At 39.4% G+C, this 26,896-nt stretch overlaps 1 long non-coding RNA gene across 2 annotated transcripts in view; it reads left to right on the forward strand.

Moving 5' to 3' along the window:
• The window catches only part of LOC135301603 (uncharacterized), a 39,192-nt gene extending 28,890 nt beyond the window's left edge, over nucleotides 1-10,302 (forward strand). For both annotated transcript variants that reach the window (XR_010363364.1, XR_010363365.1), the window contains exon 5: nucleotides 8,662-10,302. This is a non-coding gene — a long non-coding RNA (uncharacterized LOC135301603). The remainder of the gene's footprint in view (nucleotides 1-8,661) is intronic.
• The last annotated feature ends 16,594 nt before the right edge of the window (nucleotides 10,303-26,896 follow it).

Raw genomic sequence — 26,896 nt, forward strand, 5'->3', positions numbered from 1 at the left:
AACATGTGCACCTTGTAGTGGACAAGGTTTTACTACATTCAGTACAAAATTAGAAGTCGTCCAAAATACCATAAAGATGACTCTCAAAACACAAATATGCTTCAGGAAATGCTCTGAATGCCATTGGTATAGCTACTGTGCTCTAAACTGATCAGCAAATGGCAACTAAGAGGTGGTGGTAGAAAGCAGAATAAAATCTCAGGCAGTTTAGTTGCACCCTTCTCCCATGACAAGCTGTGCTTTTTCATTTGAAGCCAAATCAGACATGTTACGTGATCTGCAGTCAAAAAAACCATAGAACCCCAGAGCAGTGGTATTGTTGCTATGTTCTTTGTGGTCTCTCTGAGATCTGACTTCACCAGGTCTTGTCTTCTGCATGACTGGGATTCAAAACCAAACATCTCAGAGCAGCTGGGCATGGCACTGCTGGAGTCAACAAGCAATGAGTCACATGCCAAAGGACAGCATGCTTCCTTGGGAGAAAGACGTGATACTCTACAGGAATGTCAGATTAAAGTCAAGTATCCTGTCTTTCAGGGCTACCAGAGATGTAAAATATTCACCTTTGTGCATCACAATCAGTATCAAACTCAGAGTATGAAAGAGAGGGGAAAAGTTTGTGTGGGTTTCATCTCTGACAGAGGTGAGTTTGATTTATAAACAGGTGGGAGAATCTTCTGGAAATATCTGTCCTGATTTGGCTCCTTTCCTCTTCTTTCCCTTGCAGTTTATACAATAGTCCCAGTTAGAATGGGACTAGAGGGAGGCTAAATTATTGCAAACCTGGGGTTATTTTGCAGGGAGAGGAAATGAGTAGGCAGGCCTGAATGCTTTTTGTAGAGTGTAGGCATTGTGGAGAGTCCAAAAGGTGACTGGAGAGGAGGACTGGAGCACAGGTGGGGCTAGGACAACTAATGGTACAGGCACTAATTAGTAGGAAAAAGAGGGGTGATCAAATCTAAAACATTTTACATTATTTAAAGTCTTTCTTTTTGTCTTGAACAGGTATGGTATACACATGAAGCCAGGTTTCCTCAAAGAATTGGACTCAGTTGGTCTTGCTTTGCTTGTGTGCCTGCTCCCACTGACGTTTCTTGAATTGGTTAATTTCCTCTTCGACTGAGGGGGAAAATGACAATACAAAGGTTAACTTTGATTAATCACCTCTCATGATTCTACATGAGAGGAAATGGTCAGGAGTGACAGAAGGCTTCACAGTGTCCTGGAGCCTCCAGATTGCCTTCAAACATTATTAGACCTCTGAGAAACTGCTCTGGATGCAGGTCATCAAGCAAAGCTTGAACCAACACTTGTAATCAGCCTTATCTAGCTTATTCAGTTCTGCTGCTCCTGCTAATGTTTCCTAGTGGGACAGATCTCCCATTCATTTGTGTTATCAGGATTTGTTTTTCCTCCTGTTACCTTCCCATTCTTTCCCTCCATAGAGAAGGTGTCTTTTGTTTGACAACAAGTGATTCTAATTAATAATTTTGTGCTGCTTTTGCATTGTGCAGCTCTGATTAATTTGGGGAACTGGCTATAGGGTTGAGCTGAAGTGACAGTGAGTTGTGAATGCAGGCTCTATTGTCTGTAAAAGCACAAAATGCTTGTGCAGAGTGGTTTGAAAATTTAAGTATTTCTTCCTTCTGTAATATGCTATGCTTACTTAAATCTTTCAAAGTAATGTTCCTATTATGTGCAATGAGAGGTTACCCAAAAGTTAAGATGATTACTCAAGCAGTGCAGCATTGTAAATCAGAAGCTACTCTACCATTATTTCAGTTTTGTTGAAGATTGGCATTATTATTATTGTTATTAATACTCATAGGATGAATTTAAGAATTTTATTGTATGCAGGGACTGAATATGATTTCATAGCCATAATGCTGGGTCCTTTGACTTCCTTGAAATTTCCTGCTGTTCCAGTCCAGCAAAAATTCTTTTCCATTTATGTAGACCTGCCAGGATAACATAATATATGAACTCGTATAAGTCATCTAAGTCATGTACTGTTAAAGTGAACTATTAATACAAGAGGTGTGAGTCCTTGTATGAGTAAGAGCTATCAGTATGCTTTTTATGCCTTGATTCAAGTCTTACTATCTAATTCTGACGTTGTACTGTAGTACACCAAAGTGTGCATCATATATATATAACTATCCAAATATACATGTAGAGAAATAACTACAAAATAACCACAGTGAAGGATCTTTTCTCAAAAGGGATGTGAGCTTGAATGTGGCACTGTACAGCTGTGTGGCTGCTGCTGTGGAAATTAGTAAGGGAAAAATCTTTCCCCCATATTGCACTGCTCCCAGCTGTATCAGTGAGGATAAAAGGGAAGTTTTCTCTGGTAAACATTCAGCTTTTCAAGCTCTGACTTCTGTAGAGTAGGAACCTTAAATTTTTTAATGTAGAAATGTCTGTGTACATGCAGTTTATTCTGGTACATAACTGAAACATCTAGGGATTAACAGAGTACAAATACTAATGAATAATGAACCATGAAAAGCAAACAAGATAGCTTCAGACATCATAAAATCATAGAACATCCTGAATTGGCAGGGACACATCAGGGCCATCAAGTCCAACTACTGGCCCTGCACAAGACACCCCAGGAATCCCAGCATGTGCCTGAGAGCACTGTCCAAATCCTCTGTGAACTCTGCCGGGCTCAGTGCTGTGAGCACTTCCCTGGAGAGCCTGTTCCAGTGCCCAAGCCCCCTCTAGGTGAGGACCTTTTTCCAAACTAAACCTTCCCTGACTCAGTTTCATGCTGTTTCCTCCAGTCCTGTCACTGGTTATGAGTGAGAACAGATCAGAACTTGCCCCTTTGCTTCCCCTCATGAGGACATTGAAGACCACAATGATCCAGGTCACCGCTCTGTGTTCCCCTGACAGAGCTTTGCACACTTTTGGCAGTGTGTAAAATCTCCTTTACTCCTCAGACCCCATGTCGAATTTGGTTTTAGTGGCTGTCATGGACTTTAACTTTACATGTTTTGAATGGAAACACAAAAATTATTAACTGACATATTTTTCTCTTGGCTAAATGTTGCTCTCCCAGGTGAGCAGCTGAGGTAAAGGTAAAGGTGTCAGGCTGACTCAGGAACTACGGGAATAGTGATGTGGCTGTGAGGCTGATATCAACATAAAAACATCTGGGATTTTACTATCTTGACAATTTATCATACTTTCCTGACAAAGGTCAGCAGACTGGGAGTTTGTTTGGAGACCATGCTGCACAACAGATGAAAAGTAAATGGCATCTTTGTCTCTGAAGTCTCACTTTCTTATACCTTTTTTGAAATTATAATGAAGGCTGCAAAGAAAGAGCTTAAAAAAATCCAGATAGATAGACAGCAAGGGACCAGAAATACAAATCCTTGTTTCATTCTTTAAAGCCATTAAGCATAAAATGACATAATGAGATATATTTTCTGAATATCTAAAACATCACTTATTTGCTATAAATGATCTGCTGAACATCTTCAGTGTAAGCAGACTTGGAAATATTTGGAATGATTTTGTTGGCTTCAAGTTTATTACAGGATTTTCCTGCTGGATCAAGAATAGAATACACAGAAAATTACAGAGTTGCTATTGTTCAATGTTAGTACAATTACTATTAATCTAGTAAATACATAAACAATTTTTGTATTTGGCAAGAAGGAAATATTAACAACAAAAAGCAATCGTGTACAGGAATAATAGGATTATGTAGGTTGGAAGAAACCTCTGGAGGACATCTGGTGCAATCTTTAGCTCAAAACAAGATAAATTTTGATCACACTAGAATGGAGACATAAATAGAACATGTTTCATGTTGCAAAGCGTGTCTGTCATGATGGTACAGATGGAAAAGATGGGGTCCAGATGACCATTCCACTGCTCTGTGTGGCACTCAAGTCCCTTTGTGTGTGTAGTTTTGAAGCCATCCTGCATGACTGGTCCCCAGGCTTTTAGACAAATTGAACTCTTGTCAGATGTAAGAACTAGAACTGATTAGGAGTTATTCAATGAAACATTTCTGGTCTTTAAATCCCCTTTTTAAGCTCTTTCAGAACCAGGATAGAATTTCTAGTGGATGGTTGATTGAATCATCTAGTCCACCCCAGTAGCACTAGGAGAGAAGGGGAACAAAGAGCAATTGTCACTCCCTGTGTCACTTAGGTAATAGAAATAAGTGGAAACAGCAAATGTTCAAGGAACAGAATCTGTTGAGTAATGATATTCTGACCTCTTGTAACTCAAAAGAAATTTTGTCATTGAATTCTCTAGAACTTTGCTTCTCCCTTCATTTCATTTGAATAAATATTCATTTCATCCTTAATAGATATTTAAATTAAATAGTGAATTTGGCAAAAAATGTATAAGGTGCAAAATGTAGACTCATCTGTTCTCTACTGATGTTACTTGCTTGTCCAAGCAACAGAGCTATTTTAAAACTACATTTTTCCATCTGTGAAGGGATTATTAGGGATCTCTAAAAATATGCAAGTACTGTCATATTTGCTGGTTCAGTGGTGTTCAGTCCTTGTTCCACTGAATGTTTGGCCAGCATTCATGTAAAGATAATTTTACTGGTGTCTTATGTTTAATGTGGATGTAAGACAGCAATTTCCAGTCTATATAAAAGATATGAATATATCAATCTTGCTAAAATAAGTATGAAACATTCCTGCAAACTAATTTGGGTGATCTCTATGGGTGAATTTATGTTTCTGTGAAGTATCTTTAATTATGAATAGGGTGGAATTAAACTATATGGCTTATAATGTCAGTCTCTATCATCCTAGAGAGGAAGCTGAGAGTCTGTTCAGTTTCTTCCTGAGTATTCTCTGCCCAATGCTCTCTGCAAAGTCAGTGGTATGGTTCTGCATGGGGTTCCTGGGATTGGATTTTTTTTTCTTTTTTTTCTTTTTTTTTTTTTTTTCAGACAGAGAGATTCAGACCTCTCAAGCCAAAGAGCTGGAGCTCTCAATTACTCTTTGGGAATGTTCCCCTCTCCTCTCTTTGGACTATGGCAGCAATTTAACATGACTGCACTCCTGATTCACGAACCTCCCGTAGCTGTCCAAAGGAAAGTGAACCTTTGAGACTACCCAGTGAATGGCTCTAGAAATGATATTGATTTATTTTTTCCTTATTTTTTCCTTTTCAGGGATGACAAAATAGTAAAGAGAGTTCTACTGAAGAGGAATTGCAAAATCTCTGCAATTAATGAACAAAATCTTTATTTTTGGAAGGTCAAGCAACTGAAGTGTTGCTGTGGCAGATTCATTATGCTGCTTGCCATAGCACTGTGAGATTAAAAGACTTTGAAAGGAAAGCAGTGTGTAGACTTTTGCTAAACGTTGTGCAAGAGTTTGAATCCAAACAGTGCAAACTAATAAAGGTAAAGAGATATACTGGTTTAAAAAAAACCCAAAAAAACCCAAAAAACCCCACCAAAACCTAAACCTTAAACTCCTCCACAAAGATTTTTTAAAATATTGCCCTGAGCTGTATTCAAATAAGATACAGAACTGAAGTGGTGCAAAAAGAAAACATGAGGAAGATCAGCTCATATGGAATAAAACATTTAATTACTGCAGATGAGGAATTGGGGTTGCTGCTGCTTGTTTTGACATTCCAGCACAGACCTCTTTCCATGAAGAAAAGAAAACCCATCAAACAATAAAATGAGATCTAGGGATTTTTAAATAGTGGCTACTCCTTTTCAGATCAGGAGAAGGGGCAGCCAGAAGGGTGGAAGCAGTGGGTGCATTATTGACCAGTTCAGTTTACAATAAGCAGCTGAGAGCAATTTGTACAGAATTTAAGAGTGGGAATCCAGGCTCAGCAAATGACCTCCGATGAATACCAGATGAGACATAAGGGCCAGTAAGAAAAAAAAGGGATATATGATCTCAATATAAGAAGTAAACAGTTAAGATTTGATCTTTCTAAAGCAATATCTGAGACTTTTTGGATCAATTCCAATTTGCTGCATGGAGAAGTGAAATTATGTTAGAAATGGGGTTTCCTTGTTGCATATTTGTATGTTCAGAGTGGTTTTCTTGTTCCCTGAGTTCTCTGAGATTTCTGTTTTCTGTCTTGCTTCTGACATATAAATGCTCCAAAGCAGATGATCCAGAGCTCAGCTCTGCCATTTACAATCAGTCCTCAGGGAGAATCCCTTTGGCTTACAACCTTTGGCTGCCACTGAAGCACTGGCAACCCAACCAGTGCTTTAGGCAGTAAATCCTCAGTTTTCAAGGCAAAAGGGGACATTTGTTTTTTTACTTCTTGTCTGCAGCACCAGTTCCCTACAATTTATGTCTGCTTTTAGCATTGTATGAAATAAAAAACACCTAAATAGATTCCAGAGTAAGATAGATGCCTGCATTAGATAGATGATGATAGATAGATGTAATGCCTACATTAATTAAAAGGTAATATGATAAATTGCAAATGACCAAACCATATGGCAGTTTGACATAAGGGTGGGCTAAATTTCACATTCAATGCAGCTGTTTTGTAGCATTGCTGATGGAAGCAGTTTTCCTTTTTCCCCTGGGTCTCAGCCCAGCACTCGGTCACCCACTTTCCTAAAGTCAGGACATGTGTTTGGTTAGTCAGACTGGGGTGTTGGAAGTTTGGCTGAAAAAAAAATTCACTTTTGTGGTTTGATGAGTGTTTTTAATCAGCTGGCCTTGTGGGAAGCTCTGGGAACACACAGCTGAGAAGGGGAGGAGAGGCAGACCCACTCCTTTTTCCCAGGAACTCATCCATGCATTGGGTTAAAGCAGTCATGAAACTGCAGCCCCAAAGTGAAAAGATTAGCTAGCCAGCTAACAAGAATTTATTTTTAAAGAAGTCAGGTTCTTAAACTCTAATGAACTCCCTGGGATTTTGATGAGAATTTAATCAAACTATGCATCTTGAATTTCTTGCTCTAAGTTATTGTATAATTTCTCTCTCCTACAAGGCCTGGTCTGATAAATACATTTTATTAAGGAAAATTGGCTTTAATATATCAGTAAGACAGATTAAAAAATGAAGTGATTAAGTTATTTACAGCTCATAAAATCAATCTAAACCAAAAAGAAGGACTTTTCTTACTTGTGGGGAATGGTGCACACATTTAGTTTTGATGTAGCAATATTTTTTCTCCTGGTGGATCTTCAAGCAGCTACTAAAAATATCCTGTAGTTAAAGGTAACCTTAAATTTGTCAGACTTTCCTTTGCAATACCTGCAATGCAACAGCACAGGCAAATAGAAAAAGCCACTATTTCTGTGTGGGTACCTTTGCTTTGGACTGGCACTTTCCAGCATCTTCAGCACAGAAATAGCACACAATCTGATGGTATTATGCTGACACCTTCATTCCTGAATGCTGGGATGTCATTCAGAAATAAAGACATGAGCTAATGCATTCTCTTTGGCTTTACATGCTGAAGAGCCACAGAAAAGTAAAGCTGATAACACTGAAGTACAACTGCAGGAGCTCTGTTTTGCTTTAATTGTTAAGATTCAGGACACATATGCAGCATAATTTGAAAATAATTCAAACTGAACAAATACTCTGAATAGTTGAAGGATGTGTGAATAAGATGTGGGTGGAGAGCTGCTATTAATTCTATTCCTCCATGGCTGGCCTTAGACCTACTGAGTGTACACGGCAGAGCACGTTCTTCCTCCTTGGCATGGGAGTTGGCTCTAAAATCTGTACATAATTGGAGGCTATTGGCAAGGGATGGATCATCATACAAGGAAAGTTTGTTTTTTGTTGTTTTTTTTTTTTTTTTAACCAGAAAAATACAAAGTATGTACAGTGCAAGGTCTTTAATTTAGAGATTCATTGAATAATTTGTTCTGTAGTGGTCGGGTAGCAACAAAAGAAATTAGATATCTTTAGGATTCCTGTTGCTCTTGAGACAAGTATGAATTATTAGGGTGGTGAGGTCATGCAAAGATATAATACAGCTATTGGATGTATCAAATTAGAGGGGTTTTTACAACAAGTGAGATTTTAAGTCCACTGCATAAACCTTAAGATTATTTTATGTAGAACCATGTATGTAAATCACATATCAAGCAGAGTCTATCAAAGTCTCTTTGAATGATTGGGGAAATACAAAAGACACTTTAAAAGATTAATCAGCAGAGCTTGGCTTATTTAATTACGTGAGAGGGAAATTAATTACTTCATGTAAGTAAGTACATTTTGACATGAGAAGAAAACATTTAACAGTAGCAATAAAGTAGAAATATTTATGTTAGATGATGATTCTGGTGGAAAATCATATAGACAAACTTATCACAGATATATTTACATCATAAATTAACTGACATCACAAACATTGAAATAGCTTCCCAAATAAGACAGATAAGGTGTGAATGCTGCATTACTCCAACATGAAGCTAATTAAACTTATGGGGGGAAATTACTGGAGAGACGTGAACCCAGAATGAAAAATTGAAGTCTCTGAGAGGAAGTTATGGATTTTTAATGTGTTGATATTCCCCAAAATGCAGGCAGGAGGATATGAAAGGATGCATAACTGTGATTTACATGGTAAATCCAAATTCCTGCTGTTTGTCTCCCAAGGCCAAGAATATCTTTTCTGTCTTTTTAATAAAACTGCCATTAATTATTCCATTCCTCCTTTAGAAAGAAGATGAGTGGCAAAGCTGAAGACAAGACACTGAGTGAAGAGTCCTCCTGCTTTTAGTGCAAATGAGAAGTGTCCCATAATCATGGTCAACGAGACTTGCTTACAGTAACCTTGTTATTCACTGGATTTTCCCACCAACAGACTGTCTAGTGGTTTTCTTGCATTTATTTATATGGGGATCTCTGTTCACCATACGAATCACCTGCTGTTGCAGGAATATAAAAAGTTGATGATAACAACATAAGAGATATAACACAAATCTCTTAATAATTTGCCTTTTGTAATACCGATGGATGCTTAGTGAACAAGGCATGAAATGTTTCCCCAGCTATGTTTAGGAGTTTCCTGAGGAAGGATTTTTATTTTGCGATAACTCTAATTGGTTATATCCTCTATTGTCTTTGATTCAGAAACACCACAGATTTCTTAGGCTTTTTTCCAGTTTTGGAATACAGTGTTTTGTATCATTTAATCCTTTGTGGACTGATGGCTGTGAAGGCAGAAGGGGTGAGAAGGACTTGGAGTAGATGTTTGAAAGACTCATCAGACTGAAGACTGCAAGTGTGAAGGATGAGCACTTACAATCTATGAGTCATACTCATCTTTTGTTCTTGCCTCATTTAAATCAGTTTTCAGGCCACCCACAGCTCTTTAATAAGGGTTAGCAGAAGTAGTCAATAATTAACTTAAAGAAGATCAGTTAGAGAAAAATAAGGACACAGATTACACCCATAAACATGTGGCTCAGGTGTAAAACTTGCATTTTTTTTCTATCTTGCCAAAAACAAGCTGTGTACAAGAGATTTGATTATAAACCCATCAACTCAGTAGCTGATGCTGTACATAATAAGAAGTGATGAAGTGTGACGGCAGCATATCTGGTACATTATCATAGTAATTTGTAGACACACTGGCTGGAGAAATGCTTTGAGTTACAAGGCTGCCATATCTGAGTGAGGAAACGAGCTGTGAGAGTGTTTCAGGGTGATTAGGGCTTTTGGAAATCACTGCCTTTGCAAGGCTGCACAACATGCTCTTCAACAGCATGATCGTGGATCTACACCACCATGAGCAAACTAGCACCTGTCATAACTATTAATTTTCTTTCTTTCTTTCTTGCTGAACAGAAATAAATGTGATTAAGTATGTACTTCAAGATTACTTTGCCCAAAATGTACTGCAGTGAATACAGTAAAAGATTTAGAACATAACAAATGAAAAAAACATTTCATTATCTTAAAATTACAGTCCTTTTCTTCTAGCTCCATTTTGCCCCTTGAATTTCAAAGTTCTGAGGAAAAGTAGGAATGTAAGATTATCCAACAATTCCCTGAGAAAACATTTCACTCTTTATTATTGCATGTTAAATGTCTGTGACTGAAACAAGTCTAATGGAAGTGAAGCTTGGCCAGTTGTCATTCCAAATCTAGGTCAGAAATTAAAGATCAAACAAGGTATAAAGATGGCATATTATCCAGCTGGTTTTGTACCTTCTTATTTAACCTTACATTTTGCAAGATGTCTGGAGCATGCTGTTGTCTCTTCATTGCAAAGCTGCCAATTTCTAGGCAGAGTTGCCCCAAGTTTTTTGTCTGTATGTCTCTACAACATGGTACAATAAAATATTACCAAGAGAAAGTCCAACCATTAAAGATTTACCAAACAGACTCTGTCTCATTTGTGCCCAAAAAGCTCATGGTGCCCATCAGCTCTCAGTTCATCTGAAGCCAGCTCCAGGAGGAGCAGCATATGGTTTTTACACTGCTGACGTCAGTGAAGTTACTCTGTGTTTACACTCATGCCAAAGAGATCAGAATTTTGTCTTAGTATTCCAGAAGTGAAAAACCCCAGACACCATAAATAAATTTTCTATACAAGCCCCAAAAACCTCAGAATGCTTCATCTCAATAAAACACAGGGGTGAATTTCAAGAAATTACAGATTATCACAGACTCTAAATAACCAGTTTAGGCCACAACAGTGCTTGTCTCCTTAGTGTGAGTTTCTTTACTAAATGCAAGTAAGTAGATTACCATAAGTCCTGTTAACTGTTTTAGGAACAGTATAGGGACCAGTTAATACTGAGCCCCAATTCTCTTTCTCATCTCTCCCTTTTATAATACTGCTTGTGCTGCTGCACAGCATTGTAAGAAATCAGCCTTTAAGTGGTTAATGTGAGTAGAAGAGTTGTCATTAAATAAATTCACCCAGAAAAACTGTCAGCTGGAATATGTGCATGAATGAGACAGAGGACCACAGGCAGACAGACCAGAATTTCATAGAGAGAAAAATTTACCTATGCCAGTGCTACAGGTTTACTGTATTTACAGCTCATGGTAGTTGGTGCTCTAACTGAAGGTGTTGAGGACTATTTTGACCATTTAAAACTCATTTAAAAAGCTGGTTTTGTGGGTAAAAAGAAAGTGTTTCTAGGTCCTTGGCATCTTTAATTTATAATTTCCCCAAGTCAGGAGATATTTTTTTACTTCAATATCACCAATTCTTCTTTTGTTAATGGATAATATCTTTTTCTGTATTGAAAGCTGAACTGAGTGCAACAGGACACAAGTGGCAGGATGGAAAAGGAAAAGAGAGAAGGGTGAGTAGAGGATAGAGAGGGAAGATGTGAGGGAAAAGAAACAGAGAAAATTTGGTGTATTTTAATAGTATAACTGAAGTTTTACTCCAGAAAAAAAACAGGAGTCTTGTGGTTTCGACCTCAGCATATCTGAGGCTTCAGCAGTTATATCTCAGCCTTTAGTTACTATAAATACTCACCTAATGCCTTAATCATAAGACTGTTCTGAGACCTTATTTTTCCCTTAAAATGTTGTTCTTTCCAAAGCAGGTGAGCAGATTCTTTCTGACTAATTCACATTTGTAAGAAAAATAAGTCTGATGCCCTGCCTCTGTTTCTCCATGTTTAGTTTGCCCTTGCTACATGTCCTTCCTACATGCAAGGTGGTACCATCTAGAGGAGGTATTTGTTGTTCTCAGCTGCAACCACAAAGCACAGAAGAGGCCTTCAGCTTATTAACAGTAGTTAAATATAACAGACTGAGCCACAGAAAAGCCAAATATTTCCTTTAGAGGAGCTACGCATATATGAAGAAAGAACAATGTCTTCCAAGCACTCAACTCATTGCTTCATCCCCTTCTTTTCAATGGATCCCATCTCTTTATAAGCTGGTTACAACCCCTCAGTTTTGACCTCAGTTTACAGGCACATGAGCCAGAAAGTGAGAGACATTGGCTATTTCAGAGTAGGTACTGACAAAGCACAGGTACTCTAAAAGACTTACTTGAGAGACACAAATGTTCCAGATTCAGACTGAAAATCTATCAGTACTCTTAAACTCCTATTTTGGGAAAATGAGGTATAACCTGACATACTGCCCATGCAAAATTGCCAGCCTTCAAGCTGCTTAAGGTGTGTCTTGGCCATTTTTTTCACAGAATCTGCAGGCATGTCTGTACTGTTGTGTTAGATCTGTCCTAGAGTTCTGCCTATGCTCTGAGATGTCTAAAATTTAGCTCACTCTGGTCTGTGAATCATTTAGCTGCATTATCATATCCATTTCATATGGAAAATTTAGTCTCTGCCTGTGGCAGTAACAATGAAATGACTGTGCAGGCAGAGGAAACCAAGGATGCAAATAGCTCTTACATAGGGAAATAGATCCCTGAATTTCCTCCATTTTTGGGTTTACAGTCCCAGTGAATATTCACTGCCTTTCTGTTTACAATCTATTCCCTGTTTTGGTTTTTTTTTTTTTCCCCTTCTCTTCTCTTCCTAGTAGTCTGAATTTAATCTAGTCTGCTCCAACGATTTGGTGTGTTGGAACTTGGGTTTTTTTGTTAACATATATTGCCAGTGGCATCACCTGTTTCAGGCACAGATGAAGGCTAATGCATCATTATCAGCATGTGGAATGAAGAGGCCTATTTCAATTGTGAAATTGTCTAAGTGATACACCTGCTTATTTGTATTGTAACAAGGCCTGAAGACAAAAACCCTCCAGGTCACTTTGTCTGAGTCTCTGCAGAATGTTAATATGGCTGTAATGAATTGCACCTCATACAGGGATGTTTGCACTTGGATGCAAACCATTCAATTACTTCAACAACCTTTAGAGGCCAAACCCCACCTGTGCCCTTCCAGAGGCTGTCAGTGTCTTCACTGAGGTTTATATATATACCATGGGATACCTCAGTGCTGGAATTTTATGACTATGTTCATTCAAAAAACATTCAAAAAGAATGCTGGGGATAATATGACACAGATGAATGCAGCATTGGGATTAATTTGTCTTGATTTTAAGTACATAGATTGTCCACAGACATGCCTGTGATAGTTTTCTGGATTCCCTTTCTTGTCTACTAATGGAGAGTCACTGTTCCCATCTTCTCTTGACAGCTGAAAGAGGCACAACAAATTACACTTTAGAAGTGTCTGTTTGTGTCCACTGAGTGTAAAGGAGTTCAGAAAACCAGCTCTAATTTAGACATATGCATTGAAAACTTTCGGAGCAAGACAGGACAAATCCCACTTCACATCTTTTGAAATGAGACTGGCACCTAATTTTTTGCATTTCTTCTGTAGGCTATCCAGACCATTCGCTCTCTACAATGGATAGGACTCATTTCACCTAACTTTAGACAAGCCTGGTGTAGACATCTATGTATAAATGGCTCAACCCAGGCTCCAGTTTTCATCCATGAAAACAATTAGACACTTTTGCACTACAGATATTTGTATATGTCAGGTGAATTGGACACAAGGACTCTTTATTTGCCTGCTCAGTCTGTTGAGGTTAGGCATCCTGGAGAACAGAAAACTAATGGGCAGGCAAGTGCAGATTCCCACAACATAAGGTTGAAGGACCATAAGAAGATGGTGCCATGCACTCTGAGTGCATGAAGACAGTATCAAGAGGCAGGTTCAAAATGGCAGCAAGTGAAATCCTGGTTATTAATACAGAAAAAATGTCTTCACTTAGGACATTTAGTCTAGTCTGAAAGGTTCACAGAAAATACTTTGTCACTGGCTCCAAAAGCTTTTTAGCTTTTTGTAAGGCCGTGCTGGCAAGGGGGCTGGGGGTGCATGGGAAGTTTTGAGGAGAGAGCCAGGACAAGTGACCCAAACTGACCAAAGTGATTTTCCAGACTGTATGACATTGTGCTCACTAAATAAAGTGGGGGGAAGAAGGAGGAAATGGGAGGACATTTGGAGTGGTGCTGTTTGTCTTTCCAACTCATCATTATGCTTCACAGGGCCTTGTTCTCCTGGAGATGTCTGAACACCTGCCTGCTCCTGAGAAGAGGGGACTTAATTCCTTGTTTTTCTTTCCTTGTGTTCACAGATTTTTCTTTCCTTAGTAAACTGTCTTTATCTCAGCTCATGGGTTCTCTGTCTTTTGCCCTTCAATTCTCACCCCAGTCTTCTGGCGGGAGAGGGAGTGAGAGGCTGTGCTGCTGCCTGGGGTTAAAGTACAACAGCTGCACTCTCTCAATCTTCCTAAGATAAATAAAAATGGATCACAGAGTCTTAATGCACAGGCTCCAGGAGGGACAGTTGTGTCGTGCCTCAGAGAGTCACTGGGCACCAGTGATGCTCTGTATTGCTGCTGCTTTAATTGGCCTGTGGTTGATAGTGGGAAAATGAGATGCTCTAAAGTGCATTAAAGTCCAGTTCATCCAGTGCTTGTCAGATTTATTTTCTGTTTGCTGCTTGCTCCTGCCCTGGGCATCCCCTCTGAGTACAGAGAGTTACACAAAATGTGAGCTGGGGCATAAGGTTGCCCTTTGCTTTAAGGGCCACATGAACCTCCAGCCACTGAGGTTCAAAGCAGCATGAACCACTTAGAGCATCAAGAGCTGCTGGCAAGGGAAGGGATGGGTTGTGTGCAGCACAAAGCTTTATTGTTATGACTTTCAGGGACTGCTATTTATCAGTGGCCAGCCAGACAGCAACCTCTCTTCTGTTCCTGGATATTACAGAGGAGGTGAAAATGGGAGTTGGATTTACCTGACTTGGCAGTGCTGGGTTAATGGTTGGACTCAGTGATCTTAAAGGTTTTTCCCCAATCTGAATGATTCTATGATTCTATCATGCAGAAAATCTGATTTGTTTATCAGGATCTGTGAGAAATGGGGACTGTAATTTGTGCACTTCACCTAAATATTCTGTTTTTCAAGGGTGTTAACTAGCATATTTTCACACTGCATTTTCAATCTTCCCTCACTAAACACACATGAACTTTTAAATTCAGATTATTTTTTATCAAGAATTACACCTTAAGGATGAGTTTGTTTGGAAGAAGACCAAGCTGTTCCAAGCTGGCTGGAGCTCAGGGAAAATAGGAGAATTTAGGGCCCTTGGAAGAAGGGCAAGTCAGAAGGACTACAGAGATGTTGTGAGGTTATACAGCGAGAAATATAGAAGTTTGAAAGCCCAATTAGAATTTAATCTGGCTACTGCTGTAAAAGACTATCAAATATTTTTCTATACATATATCACCAGCAAAAGGAGAGCTAAGGAGATTGTCCATTCTTCATTGGATGTGTTGGGAAGCATAGTGACAAAGGATGAGGAAAAGGATGAGGTGTTTAATGCCTTCTTTGTCTCAGCCAACAAGACCAGTTGTTCTTTGGGTACCCAGCCCCCTTAGCTGTAAGACAGGGACAGGGATCAGAGTGAAGCCCTCATAATCTAAGGAAAAATGGTGAGTGACCTGCTACACCACTTGGGCACACAAAAGGCTGTGGGGCTGGATGGCCCTGGTGAGGCTGCACCTGAAATTCTGTGGTCAGTTTTGGGCCCTTTGCTCCAAGAAAGACATTGAGATGCTGGAATGTGTCCAGAGAAAGACAGTGGAACAGGAGAAGGGTCTGGACCACCAGCCTGATGAGCAGCTGAGGGAGTTCAGACTGTTCAGCACGAAAGGAAGTTTGGAAGGAAGCTTTTGCTGTGCAGTTCCCTGAAAGGAGGTTGTAGCCAGGGAGGGATGGGTCTCTTCTCCCAAGTAACAGCCAGCACAGCAAGAGGAAATGGCATTTAGGAGGAGGATTAGATTGGATATTAGGAAAACTTTCTTTACTCAAAGAGTTGTCAAGCACTGAAACAGGCTGACTGGGGAAGTGGTGGAGTTACTGTCCCTTTTCAAAATCTACTTTATAAATAAAAGATAGAATATAAATAAAGTATTTAAAAGATGTGTGGATGTGGCAGCTGGGGATGTGGTTTAGTGGTGGACTCAACAGTGCTGGGTTAATTGGACTTGATAATCTCAGAGGGCTTTTCCAACCTAAATGAATCCCTTGATTCTATGATCCATAATTGGCCAAGAGATTATGATATCCATAAATCACAAAGAATGGAATGAGACCTACTCTTGGAGAAAATACTGTTTAATTAGGCTATATAGGAGAGGATGATATGAAGGAAATGATAAAAATCTGGTATTTCTTCTTGATTTCAAAATAGCATTTTATTCATGGAGGGTAGAGTTTGATGGAGAGGGACAGCCTGTTAACTTCCCCAGCTACATTTCCCTCTCTGCCTCTGACACACCAAGAGGAAAAAATCAGGGTTTTTTTTCCCCTTACTGATTTGTATGAAGCTCTAGAGCTGAGGGAGGACATCTTTTTGCCATGTTCAGAACTACATGAAATCCTTGTAGGAAACAATGAGCAACCTATTGTTTTTCACAGATGCATTCCTCCTACATAAACCCCTCAGTAATTAACTGGCAGCGTCTTCAAAGCAGCAACGTGTGAGATAAATCAGAAGGAACAGGAATGACAATGTGATAATACCCATGAGTTTTGATGCAGAAGTGACATGGTAGTAGTATCAAAACAGTTCATCATCCTTTATGATCTTGCTGTCATTTATACCAGTGCTCAAATTTCACATGTCACACATGCCTTATGTGCACTGCATCTGGCTGCTCCCACACTCACATTCCTCTCTCCCCACTGCCAGGATTCAGCTGAGGCCATAGGGAGAGGAGAGGATCCTTTTCCCATTGAATCATAGAATCGATTGGATTGGGAGAGACCTTAAAGATCATTTAATTCCTTCTCTCCTGCCATGGGCAGAGACACCTGGTTAGACCAGGTTGCTCCAAATCTCATCCAGCCTAGTGTTGAACGCTTCCAGTAAAGGAAGTTCTCTGGGCATCCTGCTTCAGTGCCTCACCACTCTCACAGTAAAGAATTTCTTCCAAAGATCAAATCTAAACCAACCCTATTTCAGCCTAAAGCCATCACCCTTGTCCTATCACTATGTCAACTTGTGAAAAGCCCTTCATCAGCATTCCTGTAGGCTCCCTTCAGAAACTGGAAGGCTGCTCTAAGGTCTCCCAGGACCTTTCACTTCTCTTGGCAAAACAACTCTCTCAGCCTGTGGTGGTTGGAGAGGGGCTCCAGCCCTTTGGACATCTTTTTGCTGATCTACAGCAGCTGGTTCTTCATTTTCTCAGTCCCTGCCTTGGCCTTCTGCAACTTGGGCAGTGTGGCTGGAGCACTTGCCAGTGAACACTGAGGCAATAAGTCATTGAACGCCTCAGCCTTCTCCATATCCCAAATAACCAAGACTTCCATTTCCTTCTGGAGAGGGCCCACATTTTCCCTAGTCTTCCTTCAATCAACAGAGTACCTTTCCTTGCTGTTCTTGACATACCTGGCCAAATTTTACAGAATTAAAGGAGATAATCTACAGGTATTTGTGCTCACTGAACAAGCTAAACTGCTTCTGAATCTGTACAGCTTTGTACAAAATGTTCGTAAGAGGATGTTCCTTGCACAGCTTCCCTCAGTGGTGCAGGAGGAAAACAGACATCAATATGGTAAAATAACACATCCTAAAATTAATGTATTCAGTGCCTGTTACTCTTGACTCCTATTTATCTGATGTGAGAATATCAACATAGTTAGGTCCATATAAACCACATTAATTAAGTATACATACTCAACAAGTTTTCTTGACTAGTTTTTATAGCTTCTAGATCAAAAAGTATAGAGAGTATGGGGCTTACTGAGTTTTCAAGTCGATATTACATCAATTTAATATGTCACAATGTTCATAGGCTTTATCTTCCATTGTCCACATTTTCCTGAAGTCCCTTATCAGCAAAAACCATTTGTACTGACAGACCATTGAAATATCTTTCTATATCTTTCTATATCTTACCAAGTTTACATATTGGGTTATATTTCTCCTCTCCAGCTCTCAGCTGGAGGATTGGAAGTAAAATCCATTCTGTACCCATTTAGGGAAGAGGGCAGTTAGATCAATAATCTGTGGTAGCTTCTTGGCAGAAAGAAACAGATACATTCACAAAAGTATTGATTCCATTAATCCATGTTCCACTGCAAACTGCCAGCAGGTCAGGTCAGTCACATTTCTCCTCTTTTTTTATTGAAAACAAATCTAGAATAGATTGCAAGGAGTAAGGACACTCTTGTCAAAGCACCACAAGAAGTTAAACCACAGGATTTGTGTTCCCCCAAATCACAAGACTCCCTTAAAGCTTGTGATATTTAAAATTTTGATAAATGGTGTCCTGTTCTTGAGTATGTATGTTTGTCCTCCCTTTAAAAACCTTCTGGGTTTGCATATGTCGTTTTGAGGAACCAACAGAATAGAAAAGATAAATGTCAGGCCAAAAACCCACACATCAAAGCTATGCTGGAGTTTGTATACGACTCTTCCTTCTCTCTAGGAAATTCTGAATCTGCATATTCTGCCCTGGCTCTTGGAAAATGTTTTCTTCCAAACATATGTGCTTCTTGTCTTGCCCTTCAGCTTACACTCTCCCAGTTTGAAAGATGAGGAAAAGAAATCTTCTCATAAAGACGTGCAGTGTGTTGCCTTTCGCCATCACCACTTGCCAGCTCTCATTATTGCTGTGCCTATTCTTTGCCTGGAGCAATATTTTTTTTATATTCTGTTAAAAAACCCTTGACATCCTCCAGGAAAATAAAGAGTCTGAACAACAACAAAGTGCATGTGTGTATGAGCATGTGGAGATTTCTTGGCAGCTTCTGTGCCTATTGCTTTACTTCTGATCATGTCAACATTATTTTCCCTTCAAGCAAACAAAGTGCTTTGAAGTGATGTCTCCCTTGACAGAGTGAGCCATTGACAAGCTGTCAAGAGCAGACAATAGAGAAAAAGGGATGCATGTCATGTGTGAGGGAGCTGTGCCATAGCTTTGGCTACCAGCTGAAACTCACAGGGACCATCACGTGTGTGAAGGACATGGTGGTAGCATCAGTGGGAAACACTGAACTGCCATTTGCTGTATAAAAAAAATTCTGTTTATACATGGAGGAAGTGAATGGGAATCAACCAAACAAAAGGTTGAGATACAGAAGGTGCCAGACAGAAAACAAATGGCCAAGAGAGAAACAGGTAGGAAGAAACAATTGAGTAATTATTTTCTCTTACAATTTATAGAAACTTTAAAGTTGGAAAAGACCTCCAAGATCATAGAGTCCAATCATTTAACTGTTAACCACTACTGCTGGAGTTGGCAGATCTTACTTTTTCATGGATATGTCATGATTGGAAGCTTCCTCAAGAAGCAGGAACCCTCACTTCTCAAGGAAATCACAAACAAATGGAATTGATCCCTCTGTAATTCAGTTTAAACAGACCTTACTGCATTTTTTGGCCATTTCATCTGAATGTTAGACAACTCTTTTGTTATACAAGTGGCTTCTATTCCTCTCAGAAAAAGAGGTTATAAACCCCCCAGCCATGCTGCAGCAGATAGCTCCTTATGAAAAGCAATGGATCAAAGGGGTACCAGCCCCCTCCATTTCTCCTATAGCATCTGAATTATTGCTCGGATTATTGCCCAAAAATTAATGACTCCTAGGAAAAATAGTAGACCAAGATGTAGACAGCCTTACTCTGTGGTTTCATCTATTTTATGACAGAAAAAAAAATAGCATCAAATTGTATGTCTGAATAACCCCTAGCACAAGCACTGGCTCTTTCCCTGGGCTCAGGGAGGTAAATGAGTGAAGAAGAGACTAATGCTGCCCACTGTCAGGCTCTCAGCAGCTTGTAGGTTTCACAGCTTTGGGGATTATTGCAAACCCAGGAGCTGAAATGTGGCCACCCGAGACATTTCTACAGTCACAGAGGTCCCCTGGGCTTGGCACTGGTGATTTTGTGGTTCTAAATTTTGTACATTCACAGCTAAAGTGACAGGTAGGCATAGAAACCTTCTCTGAGGCATTTCAGCCTGGGCACTCCAGTTAGTTGTCAGCAGTCCTTTCTTCATCTATTTACAGGAGATGACACAATCTTTGTGGCAGGGGAGGTCCAGATGATGAATGTACCTTAACTCTCTACACAGAGAGGCATTAAATTTAGTTGGTACAATAGAATTAGCATAATTCATGAATTAGGTCAGTTTCAATTACTTATGTATAGAAAGTAGATTTTCTCCTAACAAAATGAATCTAATTTAAAAATCCTATCACATCTCCTTTTCCAAGAGATGGAAAAATGGATATTTGCTGTTATCAGATGTGTGAAGCAACATCACTGTATATTTTCACATCTAGTTGATTACTTAACCATCTGTTCTCTTCAACAACAGATACAAGATGGGAGGAAGAAAGGGGAAGTGAAATAAATGGAAATATCACTGTGATTGTTTTCCAACCTATCTCTTAATTTTTCATTTGATCCATAAATCCCAGGGCAATTTTTTTTTACAGTATGTGTGTCAAAAGAAGGTCTATATCTATAAAAACAAACATTTTATAACTCTTCTTTCTTTCTTTGTTTCTTCCCCACCTTCTTTTTTTTTTTTTTTTTTTTTTTTTTTAGTCAGAATAATGTAAATGTATCAAATGTATCACAACTTTCTTCATATCCTCTCTGGATGACTATAAAATGGAGGTGGAGGGAGGAGAATTTTGTAGGCAGAACATTATGTTCATTAGATTAAAATCAGTTATTTAGTAGCTCATACTTAAATATTCACACTTAATTTAACTCACTTCATTCTCTAGAAGGAATGTGGGTGTGTTAATCTTTTAAGTTGATAAAAATCATTCATCTAGATGGACAGTTTAGAAATTGACTTCAAATTTCCAGTTACATTTGTTCTAATGCATCTTCTTTGGCTTAAATTTATTTTCCAGACATCATTTGAAAAAAAGAGCCCCAGACAGATTTCATAAATTGGGTTGAATTATACATTTTAAATTATAGACTTTGCAATTGTTAAAAAACCATCACCAAATAACCTTACAATATTTTTCCTTGACATTTTTCCTCAAATTCAAAGCCAGACCTCCTTCATTTTGATAGCTTTGTCAAGAACGAGTATTTTGCCATCCCCTACTATGTTATTTTTCTTTATAATTATTGAATCATGTTGCAAATAGAATTATGAAAAAAAAAAACATAGGCAATCTAGAGATAGCACAGAGGACTCTGTAATCACAGAATATCACTGAACATGCTTAATATACAGGTGATACAGCATCCTTTGAAGCAGGCATTGTGTACATATACACATACGTCTATATATGTATATACACACATATATGAAACACCATTGCCAATGTCATAAATAGCCATTAGAGGTGCTCCAAACCAAAAGCAGAATTTTTTCTCATTTTCTTGGCCAGACAAGTTAAGAAATCTGAGTGCAGGTCAAAGAACATGGAAGCCACATGGAAGCTGATCACACAGAGGCATTCCTTGCAGGAATAAAGGTTGTCATATCTCAAAAGACTGACAAAAGCTAGTGATAACTGAGGTTAAGGCAAACCTGAATTAACTGGGTTTTTGCTCTTACCTAGCTAATCAGATGCCTGACTCTTGCAGGTTTGGCACAGTAAATCACCATCAGTCAAAGGCAGCAGCAAATTAGAATCATGTAAATGGTATCTCTGGCTTGACTGACTGGGCAAGTCATAACAGCAGTGCCCTGGGAGTTGCGTGAGACTTTGGGATGTTCAAAGCTCTGTGGATGTTCAGAAACAGCAAGTGTAATGCAAGAGAAAGTTCTTTCTTGGTGCCTTTTTGTTCACAGCTGTTTTCTGTCCACATAAAATGAAAGGGGTGGGTGTGAGGTTTCTCTTTACCTGCCAGATACTGAACAAATGAGGTGAGGAAATCCAGGGAGATTTTGGTTGTGACTGTAGGGGCAAGATGGGTGGGAATCACAGCAGGGAAGATGGAAAATAGAAGAGATTCCTGGGAATAAAAACTATCATGGAGTGTTACTTACAACCCAGGAAGTCATTGCATTCACTGAAAACAATCATAAAGTTAAAGCTATATCTTTGGGGAACAGGTGGATGGGAGGGAGTTGTGCACAAACCCTGTTCCTTTCTTGTCTTTCCCCTTCAGGCACTTTGATGGTTCTCTGCCTAAAAAGTGAAAAAATTAATTCTTATGCAGTAAATCCTATATTTTGTGTTTCTCTGAAAGCTCACTGCTGAGAAGGTCTGGACAGACACACCTCAATGTTTTAGCAAATGTTGGATCTTTCTGTACAGCTTTGCTGGAATGTACCAACAAAGTTGATGTCAGTGGCTCTGAGTAGACAAATCTGTACTGGGGGAGGGAAAGGGCTGTGCCCTCAACACTGTGGGACCAGGTCTGTGTGAAGAGGAGGTCGTGACAGGGCCCTCTGCTCAGAGACCACAGAAGGGATGAGCTGCAGAGTCATGGGATCATAGAATAGGCTGGAAAGATCACCGAGTCCAGGGGAATTTGTGACGCTGCCAAGCCCAACACTAAGCCATGACCCCAAGTGCCACATCTACAGATCTTTCAAATGCCCAGGGATGGTGACCCCACCATTTCCCTGGGCACCCTGCTCTAATGCCTGACCACCCTTTCGGTAAAAAAAATCTTTCTGACTATCCAATATAAACCTCTCATGGTGCAATTTGAGTTCATTTTCTCCTGTGCTTGTTACCTGGGTAAGAAAACTGACCCTCCTCATTGCACTCCTTTCAGATAGCAGTAAAGAGTGATAAGGTCTCCTCTAAGTCTCCTTTTTTCATAGCATACTGGAAATTAACATACTTTCCTTTATTCCAAGCTATTGAATGATGTTTTCTACATGTTTTGAACTGGAAACCCAATTTAGGTTCAGCTTGGTGGATTAGGAAAAGAATTTGATTAGTGTGTTTACCTATCAACCCTGTCTGAAAATGTCTGCACTTGCTTTGCATTCCTCCAAGTATAATACTTGGAAAATAATACTTCCAAGAGTAATGGCTGGGTTTTGCTTTCCAGAAAAACCCTGCCACAAGTCTGTGGTTTAAACCCATAAGTTAGGTTTGCAGCCCATCATGTTTCAGATCAATACACTACAGAGAGCTGACACAGATCCTGCACAAAGACAGATTGCACTTTCAAGTGAATTTCATGCCATTTAAAAATGGAATTAAGCAATATGGAAATGCTAAAAATACATGAAATATAAATTTTAAGCTGCTAAAGGAAAACCCTGAGTGCTATTCTGCTTATTAAAGACAACAACCTGCCACAAAATAAATATTCCCTGCTAATTAGCTAATATTTAATCAGCGCAGTGCTCTGTTCTAAAAAAAAAAAAAGCTTCTGCTGGCCACTTTTTGGTGGTGATCCTTTAAAAAGAAATCTCAAGCATGCTCTATTTATATTACTTTTTTATTTTTTTCTTCTGTGCACTGAAGCAGGAGCAGGCTCTAGTGCTTCTCATAATTTTATTTACGACCCCACGCCCTCAATCTCAGAGAAAATGGAGGTCATGCTGCTTCTTATACGTGTTGTCATGCAGATATGTGGGCTTTTAAATGGGGTGCTTACCTCCAAATTTCAAAGTAACATATATATTTTTTATGACTTCTACTTTGGCTTGGTTTTTTTGTTTGTTTGGTTTTGGTTTTTTTTACTCCACAAATGGGACTCGTGGTGCTTGTCCTGCTCATTGAATACGGAAAAGATTTGTCTGCTGAATGCATGAGATGTTAGTGTGCTGTGGCTGGGCAGAGTTATCTGTATCTATTTGCACCTTAGGGCCCAGACTCCGCCAGCAGATTTCTGCAGAGGGAGTGTAACAATGGAGGAAGGGCAACAAAACACAATTGACAAGAAGAAAGGAGATTCTTCCAAAGAACTGCATAAAGAGTGATAAAAACTGACACAGTGGTAGGCTGAATTTTGATAAATTGCCTTCTACTTTGGCACCTAGGTTTTTCCCACCTTTTCAGTTTTCAAACTGATCTCTCAATGAACTTCTGAAAAGCCAGAAAATGTCTAATTTCCTATTTACAGCCGTGAGTGGTGCATGAAAGAGTATTTCAAGCTGTGCAAAATATCACCACCTGGATAAAATTTACCTAACACTCTCCCTCTGCAGTATACTTTTTTCCCCCAGCAGGCCAAAAATTTAATGCAGCTTCCCCTGCTCTCAGTGGATTTTGCACATGCCATAGTATTTCATCAAGGATGAAAGGGCTCTGGTATGTTATTTAACCTTTCAATAATATGCTGGAAAGTGAATTAAGAAAGTCTTCTAAAGCACAGTTGCCATTTACTGCATAGAGACAGAGACATAGTGGTGTGCAAAAAAGTTATAGATCCTCCACATGTATTAATGCAACAAGATCACTCTGGATGCTGCCTTTGGGCTGGAAAAGGGTTCTCTGTGACAGTAAAAGATATTTCCTTCCTTCTGTTTTGTATCTCATCCTTCATCCTGGGCAGCCTTCCTTCCTCTGAGCACAGAAAGTCTTCTTAGTTGGTATTTCTTAAAAGCAGATCCTTGCTTATTTTTGGAGCCTTTTTTTCAATCTTCTGTGAACTACTGGAGGATGTGGTATCTTCTGGCTCCAGCCAGCTTCCTTTGAAAACCAATTATTTGATCCTGAGTACAGCTGTTGAGTTTTATGATTTCCCTTTGTATCCAGACTGGGAGAAAAATTACATTTTGCCTTGTCAGAAAATACTAAATTTAACATGCCCAGAAAGGAGTCTGGTGATAGAGCAGTTTTTGTAGAGGTGTCTTCTCATTAACATTTCAATTTCTTTGATTTTACCTAGACAAATTCATGAAACTCTTAACACCAGTCAAAGACAAAAAGAGGTTATAGGGTCAAAAGGTAACTTATTTGTAATTGGAGGTAAAGTGCATTTGCGTTCCTTCCCTTCTCTAGAAGGATTTTTGCACCCTTTACTAAAATTGTAGGTCGGTGGCACTAACCATGTTCAGTGTCACTGGGAATAACCATGTTTGTGTGTATGAAGTAACTAGAGAGGTTCATAGTTGTGCTGGGATGTGTTTGTTCCCTTCAGGGTTGTTTTTGCTGTTTTCAGCTAGAGATTACAGATCTTTTAAGATGTAACTTGACCAAGTATAGCCTCCTGGACATGGAAGATCAGACTTGTTTTGGGGAAAATATCAGGTCTGTTTATGACAGAGGAGGTGCAAGGACTGAAAGCAGTGAGATTTGAGATCCCCTGGGAGCCTCCCTGACCTCCAGCTGATGCTCTAGAAGAACATGGTCCTTCCAGAGGTCTGTTATGTCTGCTGGCTCTCACAAAAACTCCTGCACATTTCCACATAAAACAGAAATAAATGGATGTTTCTGCTTGCATAACTGAAGCCTGTCTTAGGTGTCTTCTTTTATGATCTGAAATGGTCCCTAGGCCCCAATTAGATTACATTAACTAGATTTACATCAGCTAGAATGGATTTTGGATAGTCTACTCATATAATGACAGCTGTAGATAGACACTTGAATTATGTGTCCTGTCTTGCACCAAATCCAACCCCAAACCAGTCATCACTAGGAGTGAAAACAAGAAGTCAGCTACAGTCAGGGTGGGGCTGTACAAATACTCTTTCAGTCTTTCCTCTTTTATCTGTTGCACATATTTTTAAGTTTGGTGAGTTAGTTGTGCTAACTTTTACTCTAACAGAGCCTGGCTTTTAAAAAAAAAATAAAAATCTTGAAATATATATATTTTTAGGAGCTCCTTATAGAACGCTGTCTAGCTTGTTGACCTCAACATCAGGTCCACTGTATATGTGAAATGTGTTTGTACAATGGACCTGTGACTCTGGTGTTCTCAGCTTCCCAGGAGTCTGACTTCCATGAGCACATCCGGCAGATGCCATTTCAAGGAAAAGAGGCTGGAATTGAGGCATCTCCTGGCCACAGACCCTTTCTTGGGAGCAGTGGGATCTTTGGCTCTTCTAGCTGATGTTGGCTTTTGGATCTTCTCTGGTTCATCCCACTAGGCAGAGTTCCAGATTTTTGGCTGATCCCAATTCTTACAGCCACTAGTTCCTGCAGTAGTGAGTCTAAGAGCATAGGCTTTCAGGAAATGTCTTCACACTGCCCCTTGATATCCAGATAAAAATATTCTTAGAGCCTTTAGAGTCTCCTACGAACCTGGATGTTATAACTCTTTTTTCCGCTCTCTTCTGTCTACTGACTGAGATTTGCTGTGTAATGTTGCTTGTAATTTCTCTAGCTTATTTTCAAGTCTGAGCTTTTTTTCTCATTCATGGGAGGTAGCCTGGTTGCAGGCTCTCTACCCCTTTGACAGATGATAATCTTCAGTATGTTGCACTGAATCCTAAGATGTGTTACCTCTCAAATGCATGTTGGTTGAGCAAGACTCCTTGCTAAGCAGGATACAAATCAGCAAAAGTGGTGGGGTTAATGAGACTCCTCAAATGTAATTATTACAGAGATACAAAGCAGGGTGCCAGATAAGATTGAAGACCACCTATTACAAAACCAGCTAATTTACTTAAATAAAGTATACCCACTTTGGTGCTTAAGTAGGTATAAATTCACCTACTTGATTGCTGTTACTGTTAATATTAGCACAGCCTCTATTATGGGCTGTGTTACCCTATTTGGACTAGCCAAGAAAGCAGACAGACTGTGCTGGTTGATGAATCACTTAGAGACAGACTGAAGAGTGACAAACTTCTGAAATTCACCCCACACAAGTAAGGAAGAGTAAGAGACAGCTGGTAGGACTTCCCCCCATAAGGGTACTCACAGCCCCAGGCATGCTCCAGTCAGACTTCAGAGGATTAATCTCAGCACTTGTGTTGGTGTCAGAGATCAATAACTCTTGGGCTTTTATTTATGATCTCTTTACTGAAAAGCTCTGTGGCCCAGCTCGTGCTGTTCTCTTTTCTGGTTTCTGTTCTCTTGCTCCTGTGAACTTCAGTG

This window comes from Passer domesticus, chromosome 5, assembly GCF_036417665.1.
Source record: "Passer domesticus isolate bPasDom1 chromosome 5, bPasDom1.hap1, whole genome shotgun sequence".
Classification (NCBI taxonomy): domain Eukaryota; kingdom Metazoa; phylum Chordata; class Aves; order Passeriformes; family Passeridae; genus Passer; species Passer domesticus.